The sequence below is a fragment of the Podarcis tiliguerta genome (assembly GCF_965153285.1).
Source record: "Podarcis tiliguerta genome assembly, chromosome: 10".
NCBI classification, from domain to species: domain Eukaryota; kingdom Metazoa; phylum Chordata; class Lepidosauria; order Squamata; family Lacertidae; genus Podarcis; species Podarcis tiliguerta.
Genome location: NC_139543.1, coordinates 33,796,443 through 33,819,411, shown reverse-complemented (window position 1 = coordinate 33,819,411; position 22,969 = coordinate 33,796,443).

Below are 22,969 nucleotides of genomic sequence, written 5' to 3'. Positions count from 1 at the left end.
TAGCTCAAATATTGTCATAGTGATTTCTAGGAAAGATGGCATTTGTGTCTCTGATATCTGTCACACTTAGCAGAACAATGCTTCCTATTGATTTGCAGGAGCAAAACCGCTCGCTTTGTCTAGACATGACATTTTACTATTATCTCTTTGCAAAACATGGTGATCTAAGGGCAGTGGAAAGAAGACTCCAGTATTGATTAAAACAAACTGGATTCATTAAATATGCCACTGACATTTCCAGTGATCTGTGCCGTTCCTTTCTTTAGCTTTGAAAAGCATAGTCATTTAAGTTTTGTAGTTTGTGCTGCATAAATGCTCCGTTACTAAGGAACGTGGCTCCGTTTTCCTAATTTTCTTAGGATTTGTGTGGGTAGTAGGTGTTATCATTTGGATCCTATGCCTCTCTGGCAAACTGGGAGGGAGAACAAGCACTGGGCAAGCATTACCTAAGAATTAGGGCTGGCATTAGTGTGTGTTTACAATTCTACCAACAGTACTGGCAGATGAAGTATAGGAGCAGATTGGGAGCATGCTGAGGAAGTCATTGTGGCACTACTCCAGAGCCAGTTGCGTCAACATAACGTTACGAACCTAGAGCATAGGCAGCCGGAAATTCATGGTAGAGCATCTGATTTACACGCAGAAGATCCCAGTTTCAATTGAAGGTTTCTCCAGGGATGGCTGGGAAAGTCTTCCTTAAGTGCTGACGAGCTGCTGGCACTCAGTGCAGACAATATTGAACCAGACGAACCAATGCCGTGATTCTGTATAAGGCTGCTTCCTATGTTCCTATTTGGTGGCAACCTTTTGTAAAGAGATGACAAGGTTGCTATATTCCCCATTGTCTTCATGGCGCAAGGTGGCAGTTTACCTGCATTTAGAGAGATTATGTTTCTCTCATTTCCAAGTCCTTACCTGTCACAACTTTCCTTTGGCGGGAGAGGCCTTTGGCCAGGATTCATAGCCCTGTCAAGGGAGCCCCATAAGCAGTCATGGGTACAGCATGGTAAAGCCATAGTAACGCTCAATTAACACCGGAAAGCGGCTTAAATAAAGTGGCCAGTTCAGTGCAGATGACAAAAACGCAGGCCAGTAACCACAGCACACATCATAAAGATACCTTATTCCTTAATTCTGGTTTACTACTAGTCAGTTGGTAGTTATCATTTAGACACAATTCATAGGCCCCTGAAATTCTAGAAGCTGCACATTAAAAGGCATATTCCAAATTGGACTAAAAAAAGAATCTCTAACAGAGTTACTACATTTCTGTTTCTGAAGTAGGCCAGATATCCCAACGAGATCATTATCGTGGAAAAAGTATAAACCCCTGAATATAGTCAGGGAAGCTGACTTGTAGCTGTCAAGCATTTCCTCCCCACAGAATAATATAGAAGCTGGGACAGAAGCTCGTGCCTTTATCTTGAAATAAAGTTATTCCCCTTGACAGTTTCTCAGCTACAATAAATAAATAAATAAAAATAAATAAATAAATAAATAATAGATCACAGATTCTTTTTTCTTTTTTCTTTTTTTAAAATGTGACTAGTGCTTTGTATGTCCAAGAGATAAATCTTCCCTAAATTCTTCTATGGGTGTTTGCTGAGGTGACTTGGAATGACTTCTATTATGTTATATATATATATATATATATATATATTTGCTTTCGTAGATTTTCACGGGTACAGGAATGCAGGTTTTGGTGTCCTCGGGTGTCTTCCCGTGTAAAAGTTGGGGTGTCTAGGCGACGTTTCGACGAGGTCTCACTCGTCATCTTCAGGCTGGTGCTTTCGGCTTCTTGTTACTGGAACAGAGCAGGATCTCAGTGTTTGAGTTCCTATAAATACTGTTGAGGAGGTGTGGTGTATAGCCTCCAATGTTCTGGGTAGAGAGGAGGTTCCCAGGCTAGTGTGCCTTTTCTTCTTTTGTTCCTTAATTACTTGAGGGATATCTTGAGTGATTTCTTGAGTGATTTCCTGAATCCCACTTAGGTGGGTCATTAGGTGTGGATTAGTAGCTAAAGCCTTCGTGTCTTGAACTCTTGAACTTTGTGAAGAGTTTTTCTGAGAAGATGGCTGTACTGCACTTGGTTGTGCTCTGGCTTGGCTTCGTGTATAGGGGCGAGCTGTGGTTTTGTGGCCTGTGCCAGCCAGATCTGTGTAGGGATTGCAGGGGGGTGCAGCATCCGGAGGTGCCACCCTGGTTTGGCTACTGGATGGTGTCTGTAATTTATCTGTGGAGAGGGTTTGGGTTTGGGTCTGGTGTGGTTGATTGGTGATGGCGTTCTGTGTGCCTCTGGATCTGGTGTCAGATTTTGTGGGGAGGGCTAATTTCCAGATGTCTGGCAAGCGGGATGTGTCGTCACGCTTGTTCATGTTGTGAGGGTGTTTCTCTATCTCGATGGCTTCCATGATTATTCTCTTGTGGTGATGTTCCATGTTAAAGAGCAATTTGGAATCTGCAAAATTAATTTCGTGTCCTGTTTCTTTCATGTGTTGGAAAAGAGAGGAAGTTTTTTCTTCTTTTTTGACGGCATTCTTGTGTTCTGCGATCCGTGCATTTATTCGTCTGTTTGTTTGTCCAATGTACGTGGCTGGGCAGACTTTGCAGGGTATTTCATAGACCCCTTGGTTTTCCAACTGAATTTTATCCTTGGGGTTTCTGAGGATATTGGCTATTTTTTGGTTGGTGCAAAAGGCTGTTTTGATATTGTGTTTATGGAGGATTTTGCTAATTTTATCTGTAGTGCCCTTGATATAAGGAAGGAGGGCTATGCCATTGTTTTCTTCTGTGTCTTGGTTTTTGGGGGGTGTTTGGGGGGTGTTTCTGGCGTTTTGGCCACACGGGAAGGAAAAACTGGATAGCTTCCTCACACATCTCAACAGCCTACACCCCAAAATACAATTCACTATGGAAATAGAAGCCAACAACCAACTTCCCTTCCTTGACGTCCTAATCTACAAAAAACCTGATGGCTCCCTAGGACACACTATCTACCGGAAAAAAACACACACCAACCGCTACTTACATGCACAATCACACCACCACCCTGCACAAATAAACTCCGTAGCCAAGACTCTCATCTCCAGAACCAAACGCCTGGCTGACGAAGACCACTTGACAACTGAGTTACAGAATCTCTCAAATGTGTTAATTGCCAATGGATACCAGCAAAACAGGGTTACGAAGCTAATCCAAAAAGAAACACCCCCCAAAAACCAAGACACAGAAGAAAACAATGGCATAGCCCTCCTTCCTTATATCAAGGGCACTACAGATAAAATTAGCAAAATCCTCCATAAACACAATATCAAAACAGCCTTTTGCACCAACCAAAAAATAGCCAATATCCTCAGAAACCCCAAGGATAAAATTCAGTTGGAAAACCAAGGGGTCTATGAAATACCCTGCAAAGTCTGCCCAGCCACGTACATTGGACAAACAAACAGACGAATAAATGCACGGATCGCAGAACACAAGAATGCCGTCAAAAAAGAAGAAAAAACTTCCTCTCTTTTCCAACACATGAAAGAAACAGGACACGAAATTAATTTTGCAGATTCCAAATTGCTCTTTAACATGGAACATCACCACAAGAGAATAATCATGGAAGCCATCGAGATAGAGAAACACCCTCACAACATGAACAAGCGTGACGACACATCCCGCTTGCCAGACATCTGGAAATTAGCCCTCCCCACAAAATCTGACACCAGATCCAGAGGCACACAGAACGCCATCACCAATCAACCACACCAGACCCAAACCCAAACCCTCTCCACAGATAAATTACAGACACCATCCAGTAGCCAAACCAGGGTGGCACCTCCGGATGCTGCACCCCCCTGCAATCCCTACACAGATCTGGCTGGCACAGGCCACAAAACCACAGCTCGCCCCTATACACGAAGCCAAGCCAGAGCACAACCAAGTGCAGTACAGCCATCTTCTCAGAAAAACTCTTCACAAAGTTCAAGAGTTCAAGACACGAAGGCTTTAGCTACTAATCCACACCTAATGACCCACCTAAGTGGGATTCAGGAAATCACTCAAGAAATCACTCAAGATATCCCTCAAGTAATTAAGGAACAAAAGAAGAAAAGGCACACTAGCCTGGGAACCTCCTCTCTACCCAGAACATTGGAGGCTATACACCACACCTCCTCAACAGTATTTATAGGAACTCAAACACTGAGATCCTGCTCTGTTCCAGTAACAAGAAGCCGAAAGCACCAGCCTGAAGATGACGAGTGAGACCTCGTCGAAACGTCGCCTAGACACCCCAACTTTTACACGGGAAGACACCCGAGGACACCAAAACCTGCATATATATATATATATATATATATATATATATGGTATATATTCTGTTGGAAGGCACCCAGTGGCCGGGGCAACCCAGTCAGATAGGCCAAAGTTTAGATTGCATTTGTTGCTGACATGGGATGTGTTTGTGGAGAGAATTTCCCTGAGCTACTATACCAGCAACTACACTAATGAGAACGAATTAAATAGCAATAAATGGAAAATAACCCTATTAATTAGGCAGGAATAACTATCCAGGGAACTCTTACTTTGTTTTCCTGGTTTTTAGCATAGGTTATTTCCTTTCCTTTTCATGTACTAGGAAAGCTACCTTATAGTTTAATTGTTATTATTCATTTCTAAACTGCAAACTCATATGAATTTTTTATATGCAGCATGCATGTTAAAATAAAAGCAACATAACAAATAGAATTGAAGCACGACACCTTAAAGAATCAGAAGTACAGAATGGGTCCTTTACGAAAAGGCTATAAAAACAGTAAATTGCTTTCATACCAAGGGTTTGCTGAAATGATCTGCTATTAAGTTGGTGCCTAAAATTCATTACAGATGATGCCAGCTTTCTTTCCTCAGGCAGAGAGAGCCATAACTCAGATCAGAATATTTGTCCGTCTAATCCAATATTGTTTATGCAGCCTAGAAGCAGTTTTATGGTTGTAAAGAACAGGGGGTTCCTATTACCTTTTTATCTTTTTAACTAGTCACAGAGGCACTGACGTTTTAAGTGGGCTCTGGAGCAGGTATTTTCTGGGCTACCCTTCGCTTTCTGTGGCCACTCTCCTTGCCCCTTACCTTAAAGATATGTGGTGGCTGAGGGTTACTTTGTTGCTTTTTAACCTTTGCAATAAAATATTCTTGTGTCACTCACAGCAGTGCCCACTCTCCTCACTGATGTCTACACTTCCTAGAAAGTCATGAGAATGCCGCAATTTAACATAGCCTCACTCCAGAGCCACTCTGGAACTGTGTGAAGCCAGTCACACCTCTTGGACAGGCTCCAGAATGACACGACAACATATTGCTTCATGTCTCTCTGAAGACCTTCTAGGAAGTATAGGTGACAGCAGAGAGAGCAGGGACAGCATGGTTTGCACTGCTGTGAGTGGTGTGCGTGGTGCAAACCTTTCTTTAAAGATTTAAAAGTTGACCCTCAGGCACCTTGAACATATAACTTAGTAGTGGCCTCATACCATAGCTGTCAACTTACAGATTTGAAAATAAGGGACAAGCAGCCTCGAAAATAAGGGATCAGCAGCCAAAATAAGGGATTTTCCGAGCACAGCTATGTTCAACTTCTGAGCCCCTTCGAGCCAAAGTCAGAAAGCCCAGCCAGCAGCCAAACGAACCCTCAAGCGGTGGTTCCCATAGCACAGCAACCCGGCAAAGGGAACGCAGCAAGGGAAACCACCATCACCTCTCCGCTGGGAAGCACTGAGCAAATGCGAGTCCCCAGGCAACGCGGCTGATTAGATCGGCACAAGGCATGCAAGCTCCACCCCCAATCGTTCTTAGACTCCCATTTATCGGTCCCTGCTCCTGCCCACCTAGCAATCCGAAAGCACGTCAAAGTGCTAGTAGATAAATAGGTACTGCTCCGGCGGGAAGGTAAACGGCATTTCCGTGCGCTGCTCTGGTTCACCAGGAGTGGCTTAGTCATGCTGGCCACATGTATGCCAGCTCCCTCAGCCAGTAAAGCGAGATGAGCACCGCAACCCCAGAGTCGTCCGTGACTGGGCCTAATGGTCAGGGGTCCCTTTACCTTTACCTTACAGAAACAGAAGTCTGTAAAAGAGGGGTGGCATTGAAGTCTAGTTTTCTTCCTTTTCTTCTAGATGCTCTATCTGCTTTTTCAAAACTTCAGTTTTTATTCTACATTTATTTAGTGTCTCATCTTTGTTTCTCAATTGTTATTGTTCATATCTCTAAAATCTTTAGGCAATCAACTTGAGTGGGGGGGGGGCACATCTACTTTGGGTACCAAATGGGGGTGCTTGACATATTCAGTATTTACAAATTATGGTATGCATTGAGGTGACAGGCTCCTCTGTGCAGATTCAGTAGTTCTCACCTGAACAAAAGCATCCAATCTGTATTTTTAAAATGTGTACATTGAGAAAGATAGTATTTTAAAAGCACATTAAATAGGAATTTAAATACCAGAAGATTTATGGTATTAAAGGTTAGATGATTTCAGCAGCAAGCTATGGGACATGCAACAATTATAAACAAAGCAGTTGGCCCACCCCAAGGGCTTCTCAGGTACAACCAGCATTAAAACCCAGATCACATATATCTGCCCTGAGGTCACCTTAGGCAAGTGATTTGGAGTGTCATGAAATGGACCAAACTATAATTTGATTTATCTTGCTGCCAGGGAGAGGTTTATGGGATTTTCTGCCTTCAGGGGCCAAAATCAGTTTGCCAGCCTTTGGCTTGTACACCAGGTCTCTCTCCTCTCTCTCTCTCTCTCTCTCTCTCTCTCTCTGTGGGGGGGGGGGTGTGTGGATTTGCTCTTCCTGTTCATGCTTCATAGGAACCACTTTACTAAGGAACATGATGAGTCATAGGTAATGCTTCCTTCTGCATCAGTGTAAATTTAGCAGCAGTGCAAGGCAGAACAGCCCCTTTAAACTGAAAACGAGCAGTAGAAAGTTTCCTTTAATTTGTCTCCTTACAAACACACACAGCACTGGTCACACCCTTTACCATCATAAGAGCCAGATATCTCTGAAAGCTATTTCCCTCTAATACCACTCAACTACTAAAGCATAGCAATTACCTCCAAATGCATCTGTCACTGAGGTGGGAAAGAAAGAGGGTGCTCTTGAAAACCTATTATTTCCTATGGAACACTGAAATATCTATTAATTCCTTATTTCTTCCTTTAACTTTTCTTCTCAGTTTTCTTCCTTGTGCTCTCATGTTCTAACACTAGGTGTGTGCCCCTTCCTATCAACGTTCCCCAAACTGGAGCCTTTGGGGTAGCCAACGTGGTGTCTTCCACATGTTTTTCACTACAACTCCCATCAGCCCCAGCGTGTGTGGTCAGGAATGATGGGAGTTGTATGTACTGTAGTCCTGATCTAATCAACATGGTGCTGCCCAGGAACTGTTAGACTGTAATTCCAATGTGCTGACTGAGGTTGATGCAAGTTGTAGGCTTACTGTACCTGGGGGACACAGCATTGACTATCCTTCATCCAACCCACCATATGAGACCTAGGGCGGTATACAAATTTAACAAATAATAAAATAATGATAATGATAATGATTGTTTCCAACCATGACCCCAGCAGGGTGTTTCAAGAAAACCCCCAAGTAGGGCATGGCATTGACAGTCATCTGGTGATGGATGGATGCCACCATATGCCAGATATGTTGCCTCCTTCGGTAGAAGCTTTATTTGCTGTGAATTGGCTGGATCTTTTTAAGTGTAGTCACATCTTGGAGTAGCAAAACTATTCCTTGCAGACAATGCAAGGGGGGGAAACTACTGTCGTCGTTTAGCAGTGTGTTTGAAAACACCTGTCTGAAGTTTTATTTTCAAAGAGTTGATTTTCCAGGTGTTCCTTTCTTCTGAAACCAGATGAAATGCCTCATGGCAGCCATTTTTTTCCCCTTGCAGGATTAATGATTGAAAAACACGCTTTCAGGTGCCGCTGTGATATTTATGTTAATGGCAATCAATGCCGTTTTTTATTCTATAATGTTCCATGAAATGTAAATTATTCTGAACAGTGGTTCAGAATAGTAGAAAGAGATTGGAAACAAAGGGAAGGATGGACCAGGAACTTTCCTGAAAAATTGCAGTAGGGTCTGGGGAGAACAGACTGGATGGATTTCATTTTCTAGTCTAGATTTAGATTGAATAGATGGGTTGCCGTTTTGTATTGCCAACATGTTCTGTTTTAGAAATGCAAGAATGGGCAGCAGAGGAATCCTAGGAATGTGAGATCCAGTCCAGGGTGTCTTGATGAAAGGTGTCTCGGAATCCACATGTGGAATGTACCTTAAGGGCTCTTGTAGTCACAACAGTGATGTGATTGGAAACAACTTATTGACAATCCAATTCCCATAACATTATGAGAATTTAAGATGGTTATATATGTGAAATGTTTTTTCCACCATTTGAAACAACACTGCAGCCACTTGACCATGATCTTGACATTTTGCACACACTTTTGAAAGCTCCTAATCAGTTAAAAAGTAGGGATGATTTCAGGTTTGTTAATGTGGTTTGAGCAGATGGGCAGGCAGACGGTGTATAAAATCATGTGGCAGAGGAGAGCAAGAGAAGCAGATTGCTTGCATGCACTGCTGCTTGTAGGCTAGGGAAGAGGTTGCTTGTTTGTTTGCTTAAGAGGTTATCTTACTGGACCAAACTGGATCAAGCAGCAGAAACCCCAAAGTTGCCAACTATGAATTCTGCTGTGATCACATGGACTCCAGAAGGCACACAACCAATTTCAAGTGAAAGAGGAGGCCTTAATTGCGCTGGATTAGATGGCCTTTGGTTCCTCTTTCAGATTCTTACTTCTAACAGACAGGTGCTGAAGACTGTCATGTCCAGATAAAGGAAACATAGGACTGAAGAGTGAGAAGAGACAGCAACATCAATTAGTGTCAGCCTGGCAAAGGAAGCTGGACTGAGTAGCTAAGTCTTCCTGAAACAGCAGGTAGTAGATATAGTGAGCCGGTGATAAGGAGGGTTTAAGGAAGAAGATTGCACTGGGGGAAATGCCAGCAGAGGACCTAGAGGAAGGAGGGTCTTTGAGCTGTTGGCAGAAATGGAGCAGATAGCTATGGGATTATTGGATGCAGGAGAAGATTGGGTCTTGGAAACAAGGAGCCATAGAGTTCCCACTCTAGACCTTGAGAGGGTCTGACTTGTATCTTTAAAGCCCAGAAGTTGCTGACTCCAGCTCCCATCAGCCCCAGCCAGCATGGCCTATGGCCCGGAGTTATGGGAGCAGCAGTCCAACATCATCTGGAGGACCACAGGTTCCTCAAGAGCTGCATAAAAGGGGAAATTCCCTAGCTACGTCTGTGGCACACTGGCACCAGCTTCTGGCTTCCCCAGTTCCATTTCTTTTCATCACATTTTGCCTTTGGAGAAGCAAGCTGCCACCACCTCTGAGTCAGCTGACATTGTGCCTTCTCCTTCCACGGCTGTAGTCTACAGCAGCAGCCATAGGGTTCTGTTTGACAGGCTTTTATGTGAAAACGCAGCCCTATAACAAAGGATTCCATTCTCAGCAAGATCTAATCTTAGTTTTGGGGGGCAAAAAGACAACATATTCTCCCATAACCTTTCCTTCTGCCTTTGGCAGTGTAAGCCTGTCCATGCTTTCTTAGAAGTAAGCCTTCTTGATGGTAATAACACTTACTTCTAGGTAACTGTGTGTCTAGGGTTGCAGTTTGCAGAGCTTAAGAGGGTAGGGAAAAAAGGGTATAAATCTAAGACTAGCTGTTATTGGTAGATGCATTTCTAAGAATGAGCAGCCATGAGGGAATAAAGTCATATTAAAACAACATGGAAGTGTAGTCAGAAGAAGAAAGTGATGTTGGGTGAAGCATTTGGGCTTTTGACAAATGTTTTAAAGCCTCCCCTCTAGCATCAAAATATTACAAATCTGTAATTCTGTCAAATCTCTCCCTTTTTTGTTAAAGCCACACAGCCAATTTCCCTAAGGGTCCTAAGATTGCCAAGTGTGTACCATTAAAGTGTGTACCATTAAAGACCCAATACCATTAAAGTATATTTGCGGGGGAAAGGAATGGAAGACAAAAAGTTAATGTTCACTCATTTAGCACCTTCAATGCTCTCTTATTACAGAACTATTTCAGTTTTCTTGATAATGATTCTGAATATTTAACCATGGCATCTGTTATGCTCTATGTAAAATTGTATGTTTAATATGCTTAACTCCACATCCGAGTGATCCTCCCTCTCATCTCTAAAATATATTTATTATCAAATCCTTCCTATTCTGTCTGATTCGGTTAACAAATTCACGGTAACTGAACCTCATTAAGGAGTGAGGGCTGTTCAGTGACCTACATGCAATGAGCTGGTGATCCCAGTCCAGCTGTTTATATCACCTCTTCTGACACTAATTAGTACCAGAATAAGCGAGGAACACAACCCACTGGGAACTTATCTTATGAAAGCCCCTTTTGAAAGCAGTGGAATTTGTGCAAAAGGATGGGCGCTCTTGTGCAACATCCATTAATTTCAAAGTGGTACACACTGAAGAACATCCCAGAAGAAATTCTCAGTGGATTAGGCCATGTGTCATTATAAAAATGTGAGGATTAGCCATACGTACTCAGTGCTGAGCCCTTTAACGTCTGTTACACGGGGAAGATCAGTATCAGTTGGATAAGTGCACATGGCAACTTGAATCCAGTCAGAGAAAGTATCAGGATCATAGTCACAAGCATAGTTGCTGCTGGTTTCTTGAAATATTTGTTGTTGCTGCTGTTGTTTTTTTAAAAAAACATGTATAAAGAATCTTGATTCAAGAGTAATGGATCTACTGGTATGTTTAAAGAGCTTCTCCATATGATATTTTTGCTACAAAGCTGATACCACATTTACATTTATAGCTGGTTTAAGATTTTTTCTGAGAGAGTATAATGCTTGATTTGTAGTTGTAATAGTAGTAGTAGTAGTAGTAGTAGTAATAAATTATTATGTTTTAAACCAATTACAGATAATTACAGATATTAGCAACCTCACTTAGTGCAATCCTAAACAAGTTTACTTAGAAGTCCTACTGACTTCTTTAGTCATTCTTTAGTCCCTGATGCATAGACTATGTCATGCATAGATCTGCTATCTAGGCTGCATTGAGTGCCGTCTACTTGCAGAGACATTCAGCAATGACATTGATAAAGAAGGAGAGAATATCAGCTTATCTCTGGGTATGTCTGGTTTGCTCTGTGTTTCAGGAAGTGCTGACATTCACATGAAAGCATCTCTCTGAGCAATTGTAGACAATAGAATTGTAGAATTGGAAGGGACCCTTAGAGTCATCTAGTCCAACCCCCTGAAATGTAAAAATCTCAGTAAGAACCTATGATGATGCTTTTATAGGTTGCTTCTTTGATGGTCCTATAGGCTCTATTTTCTCACAAAAATGGAGCCTGCTGGTTTCAAAGCTTGTCTGCTAAGTCTGTTATTTTCCTCCCAGAGCTAGATGCTGTTGCCCAAAATAAGTCTGGGTATGTCCTTTCTGTAAACAGCTGCTCACATGTCTCTTAACGGCAGCAGACACGGGTGACTAACCTTCCATGGCTCCTACAGGCAAGGAGGAAATGTCTTATCCAGTTATTTCAAAGCCTATTGCCTCCAAAGCAAACTAAATTTAGAGGCATACTTTCACAGTGTGGCAGAAAGATGCAAGCTCAGGGCCTGCTACTCTATTAGCTGTCTTTCTTGTGAAGGAAAATTCTGGAAAAAGTGACCACCCATTATGTGAAATTACAAATAACATGCAAATGTTGGGTGTTATTCTACATTTTATCTAATCTGAATCCAAATAAGAGGGAGGTGTTGATGGCAAATGACCAAGCTACATAGATCTACATTTTAGATGAGGTATCTGCCTGGAAAGACTTCCTCTTGCAACTGACTTGGAAAAATCCCTGAACCACTGTTATTACATAAGTCAAAGGTACAGCGGTACCTCAGGTCAGGAACTTAATTTGTTCTGGAGGTCCGTTCTTAACCTGAAACTGTTCTTAACCTGAGGTACCACTTTAGCTCATGGGGCCTCCTGCCACTGCTGCCGCGCAATTTCTGTTGTTATCCTGAAGCAAAGTTCTTAACCCGAGGTACTATTTCTGGGTTTGCAGAGTCTGTAACCTGAAGTGTCTGTAACCTGAAGCGTCTGTAACCTGAGGTACCGCTGTACTAAGGAACATGTTCCCTAAGTATAGCCACCCTGTGACTTCCCCTTCCTCCTCCAGTAAACAGCATGGTTCCAACAGCTAACTATTATTATGACAAAGACCATGTCCTTTGTCAAGCAAAATAGTGTTAATGGTGACCTGATGGTTCCTTAATGGCTAGAAAATGGAGATCACTCTGGAATGTTCCGGATGGGGAAACCCATCACAGCCAGGAGAAGGGGACTCATCTCTCATACATCAGCTGAGAGTTTTTCATCAGGGTTGTGTGTGAGAGAGACAAACAAATTTCTATTCCCAAGGGCTCCCGGAGGGCAGTGCTAATGCTGGGATGGCTTCAGGCAGGGCAGGCAGGGTCAATAAAAGATCCTTGCTAGGGGAGGGAAAACCCCACTCATGTCCCCCTAAAGTGCCACAGGAAAAGTCTTTCTTGATATTAATATTTTATTTAGTTTCAAGATTCAAAATTACATTTTAACACTCAATATTTATAATCCAATTCTAAATTACTAATGACTTCCCACTCACCCATCCTTGATGTTTAGAAATGTAACTACACATAATTTTATTTTAAAGTTCCCTCATATTGAGGTTCAACCTCTTCAACAAGTTTCTTAAAATAATCTACTTCTCCCTCCCCACGTTAAAACTTCTAATCCTGTTGTGGACTTCATATATAGTTACTTTTTAGGAAAGTTTAGGAAACTAGAAAAGTCCTCCTTGAAAGAATGTAGGCTTGAGTCTCTTATCAGTGCCATCAGTTTAGCCATCTCTTCTGTCGAATCCTGCATTGTGCAGCATTCAGTACAGAACTCGAGCGATGTAGTCGCAGCTTCATAAAAGAAAATACTCACAGAGGCAATAGAGGTGAAACGAGGGAAGTAGAACTTCATACCCCAAGAAACATCACCTCCTGCTGTTCCCAGCTGAATGATCCAATCTACCTCTCCAGCCATGAGTAACTGCCCTAGAGGGGTGGATCCAGCCATCTAGGAGCCCCTGGGGAAAAAAATTCATTCCCCAGTGACTCCTGGAGAGTAGCACTAATGCTGGGATTTACTAGAGCTTCATTGAGTTGGTGGGTCCAGAGAGGAATCATGGCTGTCCCACCGTCTGCCACACCATCATCCTAAAGCTGACATCAGCTGAAGCACATGTGTCCAATTTGTAATGTTTGGGAAAGATGTGCAGCGACGCCCAATTAGCTGCTTTGCTGACGTGTACTATGGGAAATGCTGTGTATGTCACGCCCCCCCCACCCCCAATGGAGTGTTTGGTTGACCTTCCCCTGTGGAGTTTTACCCAGGGTTAAGCATGCCAGAGAGATGGGTTTGGGAAATCACCTGGCGATGGAGGAAGGGGAGACCTTATGGCCCAGGGAGTCCTCCCCCCTTAAAGGAAACAAACAGTGCCAGTCTTTCTGAAAGTGGGGCTGTGGATTTGTTTAAGTCATGTCTCCACCTGTATGGTCAGTTTGTATCTTTGTACCTAAACTCGACATTATAAAACACAGTGAGTCTTCAAGGACTTCTTCCAAAGAAAACTAAATCTAGGTAAGGACTGTACCTTGGAATTAAGTTCTCACCACTTTGAGAATGGTGAGAGAAAAACTGTATTTTAAAACATTTATTTGTAGTCTGAGAACTAGAAACATTTTTTTAAAATCCAGAAGGTAAGCCAAAGGTCCAGATTCCATGCTGTGAGCTAAAAATATTGCTATGTACAGCCCTGCTATTAAAATAGTCTCAGAACTTAAATGTAACTTAAATCCTTAGAAGAGAAAGAGCTCCTTTCTTGATCTTTGCACTGGAAATGCCTGAAGAATGCAAAACTGAGGATTTTCAAGTAACAAGATCAGTGCTGTGTATGTACATCAAGTTAAAATGGCGGCTATCAAGTTGTGGGTAATGTGAGGATTTTGTTGTTCACATCTTTAAGCAAATTAACCTGATTTGTATTTACATGTCAAGTACGTGATTTGGACATAATCTTCCATCTTCACACTTCTCTGAATTATGAGATGCACTTCTTGGCTCGGAAACATATTTATTGTTTATATTTAACAGAGTTTGCACACCACCTAATCATATAAACCTCTAAGCAGCTTGCAGAAACTATAAAATAGACTTTACGATTGTTAATAATAATAATAATAATAATAATAATAATAATAATAATAATAATAAATTTTATTTATATCCCGCCCTCCCCAGCCAAAGCCAGGCTCAGGGCGGCTAACAACACTAAAATAGTGCAACATTATAAAACATCATAAAAAATTAATTAAAATCAAAATTGATGGCAACCATAAACTAAAGTTTTGTAAAGATTGCCAAAGGAGAGAGTCAGGCTGCACCCTGACCAAAGGCTTGGTGGAACAGCTCTGTCTTGCAGGCCCTGCGGAAAGATGTCAAGTCCCGCAGGGCCCTAGTCTCTTGTGACAGAGCGTTCCACCAGGTTGGAGCCGCAGCCGAAAAAGCCCTGGCTCTAGTTGAGGCCAGCCTAACCTCTCTGTGGCCTGGGACCTTCAAGATGTTTTTATTTGTGGACCGTAAGTTCCTATGTGGGGCATACCAGGAGAGGCGGTCCCGTAGGTACGAGGGTCCTATGCCGTATAGGGCTTTGAAGGTTAAAACCAGCACCTTAAACCTGATCCTGTACTCCACCGTGAGCCAGTGCAGCTGGTATAGCACCGGGTGAATGTGATCTCGCAGTGAAGACCCCGTAAGGAGTCTCGCTGCGGCATTCTGCACCCGCTGGAGTTTCTGGGTCAGTCTCAAGGGCAGCCCCACGTAGAGCGAGTTACAATAATCCAGTCTGGAGGTGACCGTCGCGTGGATCACAGTGGCTAGGTCAGGGCGAGAGAGGTAAGGAGCCAACTGCTTAGCTTGGCGGAGATGAAAAAATGCCGCCTTTGTTATAGCTGCAATCTGCGCCTCCATGGAGAGGGAGGTATCGAAGATTACACCCAAACTCTTAACGGACGGTGCTGGCACTAATTGCACCCCCGCAAGAGATGGGAGTTGCCCCCTCAATCCCATATCGTCCAGTCCCAGCCAGGTCAGAAGTTAAAAACAAACTGATTTTCCAAAAAATCAAGATATAAATAAAATCAGCAGCTGAAAAATATGCATTTTAAAATAAAATTGCATATCAAAATGTCAACTTTACATATCTGGGTAGGGTTGCTGAAACAAAATGGGTTTTAGCAGGCTCTGAAAACAGTACTGTTTAAGGGGCCTGCCTAATGGCAATGGGCAAGGAGTTCCACAATGTAACTGCTGCCGTACCAAAGTATTTATTCCTTGCAAGTGTGGAATGAACATCATGTGGCCATAGCTGTCAACTTACAGATTTGAAAATAAGGGACCAGCAGCCTTGAAAATAAGGGACCAGCACCTAAAATAAGGGACCTGCAGCCTCACCTGTTCCAGGCACTCCAGTCTTCCTGTCCTGCTGCAGTCTGGTCAAACTCACGCTGAGTAGCTTCGAGAACACTATCCAACCAACTTTGTAACCAGAGGTTCAACTGAATACAATCTGAATCACATGCACCACAAGGCCTATGCAGCCTCAACTTAAGATGGCTCCCCGGCCTGGCTTTGCACTGTAAAGTTTGCAGCAGCACGTGCAACAAAATGGCATCCAGCATTCAAAAAACCCCTCAGCTTGCATTAACTAGCCACACACAAGGCATTCAAGCTCCACCCCCCAGTCGTTCTTAGACTTCTTATTGGGTGGGCAACACAGCCAAGCAACACAGTTGGAGCCTCCCTCCTCCCTGGCCGGCAGGGAGGCAGGGAGAGGAGCTGCTTCCTTTAAAATTTAAGGGACATCATTTAAGGGACATTTAAGGGACATCTATCAATAAGGGACAGCAGCGGGACATGGCGCTGGAATAAGGGACTGTCCCTTCAAATAAGGGACACTTGACAGCTATGCATGTGGCACTTCTGCAGATCATAGCAGATGAGTGGGCATATGTGGGAGAACACATATTTTTAACCAAACTGTTCCCATACATTTTGAATTAAAATGCATGCTAGAATAAAATGTCAGAAAAATAATGCAAGCTTTCACGTAGCTTTAAAAAATAAAATCCACAGACTGATGTGGAAATAATGGAATGAATTTAGGAATGGGCATATCAAACATTGTCGTAGGCCAGAAACAAACTGATCCATCCACCCCTGTATGAAAGCAGAGAGTTAAAATATAGATTAGCTTCTGCAACTTTTAATTCTGGGCCTTTTCTCCTGCAAGGATTGCAATTGTTTTCCTGAAAGCAATTAAAACTAATAAATACTTTAAATGCAAATTTGGTTGGTGTACATAATAGAATCAATTAACATTGTAAAAACAACTGGCTACAAAAACATCTTGGCAAAGATTTATGTACATGGAATAGATTGACAAATATTTATCCTGCAAAACGTGACAAATAGCAACAGTGGTATGGATGGAAGAAACAATCGGTCCTGCAGTAGTCATCTTGAATAGGTAATTTGCAGAACCAGTTTATTCTAATGAATAACTTTCTTACAGCTCATGTTAGTAGCTGTTTAGGAGCTTTGTTGGATTGCAGGGAGATTATTGCCATGTGTAGCTAAAATTGTGGCCAAACTACCACAGCAGACCCTCCAAGCACCCCAATTTTCCAGGCACAGCCCCAAATTTAAAGAAGCTGCTCCAGTTTCTGATTTGACCCTGGAATGTCCCGCTTTTCCTTAGAACATCCCTATTTTCCTTGGTGACATTTTGGAGGGTATGGAGTTATGTGACCCCTGAGCCAAGGAGGTAAGTAGCTATCTAACTTTTAGAAGACATATGAAGGCAGCTCTGTATAGGGAAGTTTTTTAATGTTTAATGTTTTGATATGTTTTTATTTATGTTGGAAGCTGCCTAGAGTGGCTGGGGGCAACCCAGTAAGATGGGTGGGGTACAAATAAAATAATAATAATAGGACGTCCCTAGATGGAGGGCACAAGGAGAAGGGGACGACAGGGGACAAGATGGTTGGACAGTGTTCTCAAAGCTACCAGCATGAGTTTGACCAAACTGCTGGAGGCAGTGGAAGACAGGAGTGCCTGGCGTGCTCTGATCCATGGGGTCATGAAGAGTCGGACACGACTAAACAACTAAACAACAACAACATTTTCATCAGAGGAAATGATGCCACAAGGGTGGGGAATCTCAGTTTCTGAGGCCAAACAGGGCCTTTCAGGCCTCCCTACCTGGCCCTCAGAGGGCCCCCCCCCCGTCACACTCTAGTTTTCTAGGCCGCAACCATCACTTGCACTGCAAGTTGTTGTTTTTTGCCTAGCTGGAATATGCCCTTGAACTCTGAGAATTCTTCCTGGTTGCCTGCAGGGAGGGCAGAGAGGGGCATTTGAGTGTGTATAGCCCACTGAACACATTCTGCCTCTAATCCTGTCCACTGCTGGCATGTGGTGGCCCTTGAAGCATGGTTCAGAAGGAAATGCAGCTTTCAGGCTGAATGTTTCCCCACCCCAATGCACTATCTCAAGCCATATGGCCATATTTCTCATTCTTGTATTGTGCTTACAGGTGGGTTTTTTTAATTTTTTTTAAAAAACCTTTTTTATTAAATTATGCAAGAAAACATTCCTCCACAAATAATATCTAATTGAATAAAACATTAAAGATGAAGGACGCATACTGCCATAAGGCAGTCTAAATATTATGTTGTTTAATAAACCAGAGTGCTGGTAAAAGGTTGCTCTTGGTAACAATGTGATCACTCAGTACAATTTATCAATGTTTATTTAAGAATGAGGAACAAACAAAAAGCAATTTAATGCAGCAAACAGGCCACATGGTCCACTCCTTGCATAATTTATCTTTTATGACAGATTCCATTTTCTGCTGGTGGTATTATTATACAGAAACCCATTTGCATGGTGAAAGTTCATTCATAGCTGCAGCATAAACTTAACTTCATGGTAGCAACATTTAATTTGAATGATATTATTCAGTTATCAATGAAAATAAGCCACCCTCTAAGGAACTATGTATATTTAATTATGGCATAAGAAGCAGTTTTGAGAGCCAGAAACGACAACACGTTTTGTGAGAAATAGACTATCATTTTCCAGAACCTCCAATATCTGTTATTGCAGGCCAGGGAGTCATCAGTCACACATCCAGACAAAGTCAAATAAGTCACAGTGTTGACACATAGTCACACAAACACCATTTGGCAATTAAATTTGGTACTGTAATGCCTAAGAAAGGCACAAGGAGTAATAAGCAACAGATACATTATTTCATGAGAGTCACTATAGCTCTGGCTTGCGAAACAGGATACACACATTGGCTGTGAGGCGATCCCAACTGCAGCTTTTGATTGCTAGAAGCAGACCCTCCATGTGCCTCTATTTTCCAGGGACTTCCCTGATTTAGAGAAGATATCCTGGTTTCTGATTTCATCCCAGAATGTCCCCCTTTTCCTTAGGATGTCCCTATTTTCATTGGAGAAATGTTGGAGGGTATGGAGTTATCCGACCCCTGAGCTGTCTGAAGGCAATCTTGTATAGAGAATGGTTTTTTTTAATGTTTAACTATGGTTGGAGTTTTTTAAAAAAAATAACTTTTATAAACAAGAATGTTATACAAATAAGTATACCAAGTTTCCTCTTGTCATTTGTATATCACAAAAATAGAACTATAAATGTGGAGTGATATCTACAACATATGGTTCATTATTAGTGGTCAATGTATAAGTTCTTGGTTCATGAATTGGTTTAAACAAAGGGGATACAGGATAGAACAGAGTTTTTCTTTTCGTTAAGAAGAAAAGAGGGGAGAGAGGGTGGGGGAATGGTAAGTGGGGTGGGGTTGGGTGGTTATGCTTCTATTCTTCTACTTAGTGTGGGGGGGTGGTGGTTTGTGTCAGTGTTACTTGTATGGGTTCTCTTACTATTCGCTTGTTGTATTTCCATGGTGGTGAGAGAGGTTCGTGCTGGCTTAGGGTGTGGTTGGTTGTCTTTGGTTGGCTGCAGTAAGAATTGTTTTTGTGTGAGAGCGGGGTGTGAGTGTATATTTTTGAATTGGGTTAGCCAGATTGATTTGTATGCTGTCAGCAGATTCTTGTTGTCTTGTTGGGCTGTGTATGTAATAAAGGGGAGCCATACCAGGGTGAACGCAAATTCTTCTATTTGTCCCCGTGTCAGTTTCAGTTTATTGGTTAGTTTTTCTAATAAGGCTGTTTCCCATACTATTTGATACCATTGGTCCATGCTTACTCCTGACAAGTCTCTCCAATGTCCTGGCTATGATGTTTCTGGCTGCTGAGAGTAGGTGGGTTATGATCTCTTTATGATGTGAGTAGGCATTATTATCTTGGAAGGTGTTTAGCAGGGCATTTAATAATGCTTTTATATATGTTGGAAGCTGCCCAGAGTGGCTGGGGCAACCCAGTAAGATGTATGGGGTATAAATATTAACGTCATCATTATGGAATGGGACGTCCCTATTTCCATTGGAGAAATGTTTAAGGGTATGTAGAAGACATTTACAGAAGGCAAATAACTGTTTGCAGTTCTGCTGATTGCAATGGGAAGGCCTCTGGCTGAGCTCATATTCATATATTGGCTTCAACATGAGCTTGGGATTAAATCAAACTAAAAGGTATGATTTGTCTGCATGCTTCAAACAAGTCCCTGTAGGTTATGTCACCTCACCAGTCTTATAGAGTAGCTAAGGAGGAAAGCCAAGGTGAGGCTGCTTGGTCTGGGTTTGCTGGGCCATGCTCAGTTCCCTCAGCTGGCTGAATTTAACAAGAGGTCAGTGTTATGTGCACTTAAGGAGCAATTGGCAGGACAGGGTTCCTGGGTTCCCCACCCCAAGCATTGCTGGGGGTTACAGAGAGGAAGCAGCGGCAGGGACTTGGGCACAGTGTGGGCATAGTGATGAGTGTGCTTGGCTCTGTTAGTGCTCCTGATCCCACCTGCGGACTGCCATCAACTACTTAACTGCCAGTCTTCAGCATTGTTAGAACTTCTGAGTACTTCCAGTTAAATGGTAGAGAGAGAGTGCACAACTCATAGCATTCTATTAATAATCCATGTGTTACTGGCCATCACGGAGCTGCTATCCAGTGGTCTCTTCTTGGCTGCAGAAGGGCTTATTGTCCTCTCCTCTGTAGGCTACAGTCGCCACCAAAATTTCACCTGAAGTGAAATTTGAAGTGAATTTGAGGGAATTGCCTCAGGTGACACATGGGATGCTTCCAGTCTGTTTACTGGGAGGTTGCTGCTCCTCAGGTGTGCAAGTTTTTTTCACAGAATCTGCATCACATTCCATTCTTCCTGTTTTATTAATTGCTTACATTCTCTTCCTTGTTTTCCCTTTGACTTTCTTTTTAAACCAACACAAACATTCTAACTTACTTCGTTCACAGCTCAAAGTGGATTCTTGTTCCAAATATACTATTGTTATTTTGGTGGTTTTAGTAGTGATGTTTAGCACAGGTCGTTGAATACTGTCTTTGTGTGATTTCCACAATTGCACATTGCTGTAGGGTTATGTTCTAGAATACTGAGAAGTAGGACACTGAGTTTTTGCTTCTATATTTATGATTTTTATGAATTTCACTTAATGGTGGCATATCCATGGGCATGACTTCCCCAAAAGCTTGAATTATAGCTCACTGATAAAGGATGGATCCAATAATGTATATACATTGTTGACAGGAATAGATTTAGAGTTTCAAAACAGCTATATTAAATTGTATAGGAAATAAAAGGATCCTATGGAGTGTGAATTTAAAATGTTCGGGCATTTCTTTCAAAGCCTTTGCAGATGGAAGAAATAAAGAATGTCATTAATAGTATGAGGGCTAGGAAAGCTCTGGAGACAGATGGCTTTCTTATTGAATGGTATAAGACATATTCAGACTCGTTGCTCCTTAAGTTGCTGCATGGGTGTAGTCAGGATTTATTTGGGGAGAAGCCTTTATGTTGGGGGCGGGGAAAGAACTGGGTTATCTGCAATGCAATTGGTCAGTTAAGTATTTTTATTTATTTACTTGATTTATGTAGGCAACTGTTCCCCTCTGCACTCTGCTGGCTACACCAATGGGTTGCTTACCTTTATTGAAATGCTTTTGGATCGGGTATCCTGCTATCTTCATTGTATGATATTCATACCTCTGTTATTCCCAAGCTTGGTAAAGTCCATGCTTGTTGTGCAAATTTTAGGCCAACTTCCTTAATGAATGTAGCTGCCGCAATGCTAACAACATTCCTTGCTAATAGACAGGGGCAGAGCAAGGTGGGGACAGACTACCCTGTGTGTAGTCACCGAGGGGGTGACATTTAGTGTGCTGCCCACCTGCGACTCCCACCTACCCTGAGCCATTGGGGGAAAGGGGGTAGTTGTGCCGCTTTTCACCACTTCATTTTGACAGTCCCGTACTCCTGGAGGAGGCAGGCAGGCAGGCAGGGAGAGGGCAGGAAGGAGGCAGATGAGCGAACAAACGGAGGGTGGAAGGAGAGAAGCAGAAGCTCTCTCAACTCAGGACCGAAACCCTGCAACCCCCCGAAAAGCTGAAGAACTTTTTCCAACACTCCCCTTAAAAAAGCTCAAGAACTCCTGGCAATGATAATGGGTAGATCACAGCCAGTCTTTTTATACTGTGAGTAGATCGCAGTCTCTTGGGAGTCCAACTAAATTCGTATTTTTCGCCCGTGGGGGGGGGGAATAAAGAACCCCCCCCCCAGTTTCCCCCGACCCCAGAACAGGCTGCTATCCGCAAGCCTTGGGAACCCGGCGGGAACTCCCAAGGGCTCCCAAGGCTTGCGGATAGCTTCCTGAAGCCTGGAGAGCGAGAGGGGTCGGTGCGCACCAACCCCTCTTGTTGGAAACTGGCCCCCTCGGGAAAGACTGGCTCTTCTTCCCAGGCTCTAGGGGCCTGTTGCCGGGGACCTACCCTGGCTGGCATCCTGGCAGACCAGGGAAGTCTGGAATAGGCGACACCTCCCTGATGAAAGGTGCACACCCCCTTCCCCCTAGCATAGCAGCAGGAGAAAGAAAACAGTCAGAAAATAGTCTATTTCATTTCTACTTTATTCCTGACTGTACACTGTACAAAAAGCATGTCTTCTCACTCAGAAACCTCCGCGCAACTGCACCAGTCCTCCTGGACACAAACAACAGGAAGGTCTCATGTTACACAAAGAACATGACCCTGAGAATCGCCTGGAACATCCTGTCCCACGCTTAGACCCATCATGTGATGTAAACATCGAACTGCTTGTTCGCAGCTGCGTAGTACTCATATCATAACATCCTCCCCCATATGATTCGAAGCAAGCAGCGAACAATGCTTGATCCAAAGAAGAAAACAAACAGTTGTTATACACATAATAATCCCCTGTTGTTTCAGTTCCACCTTTGGAACTATCTGCCACTGGTTTCACCAGTGTAACCCTCTGGTTGTCTGTTTTCCAAGGAATGAGAGCTTCTGCATTACCTTGCCTAGGGAATGTAGTGTTACATTTTGCAACTCCCCGGTGTGTCTTTGTCTCTGACTTAGATATACCTTGAACCTGGCTTGAATTGTTAACTATAGTAACACACACAATAGCTGAGTTAGCAAACTCTTGAGAGTACCTTTTGGGTGGAACGCCCTTTGTGACTCTCTCAGATCTGCAAAAGCCTGCATTCGTCCCATAGGACGCACACACATTTCCCCTTCATTTTTGGA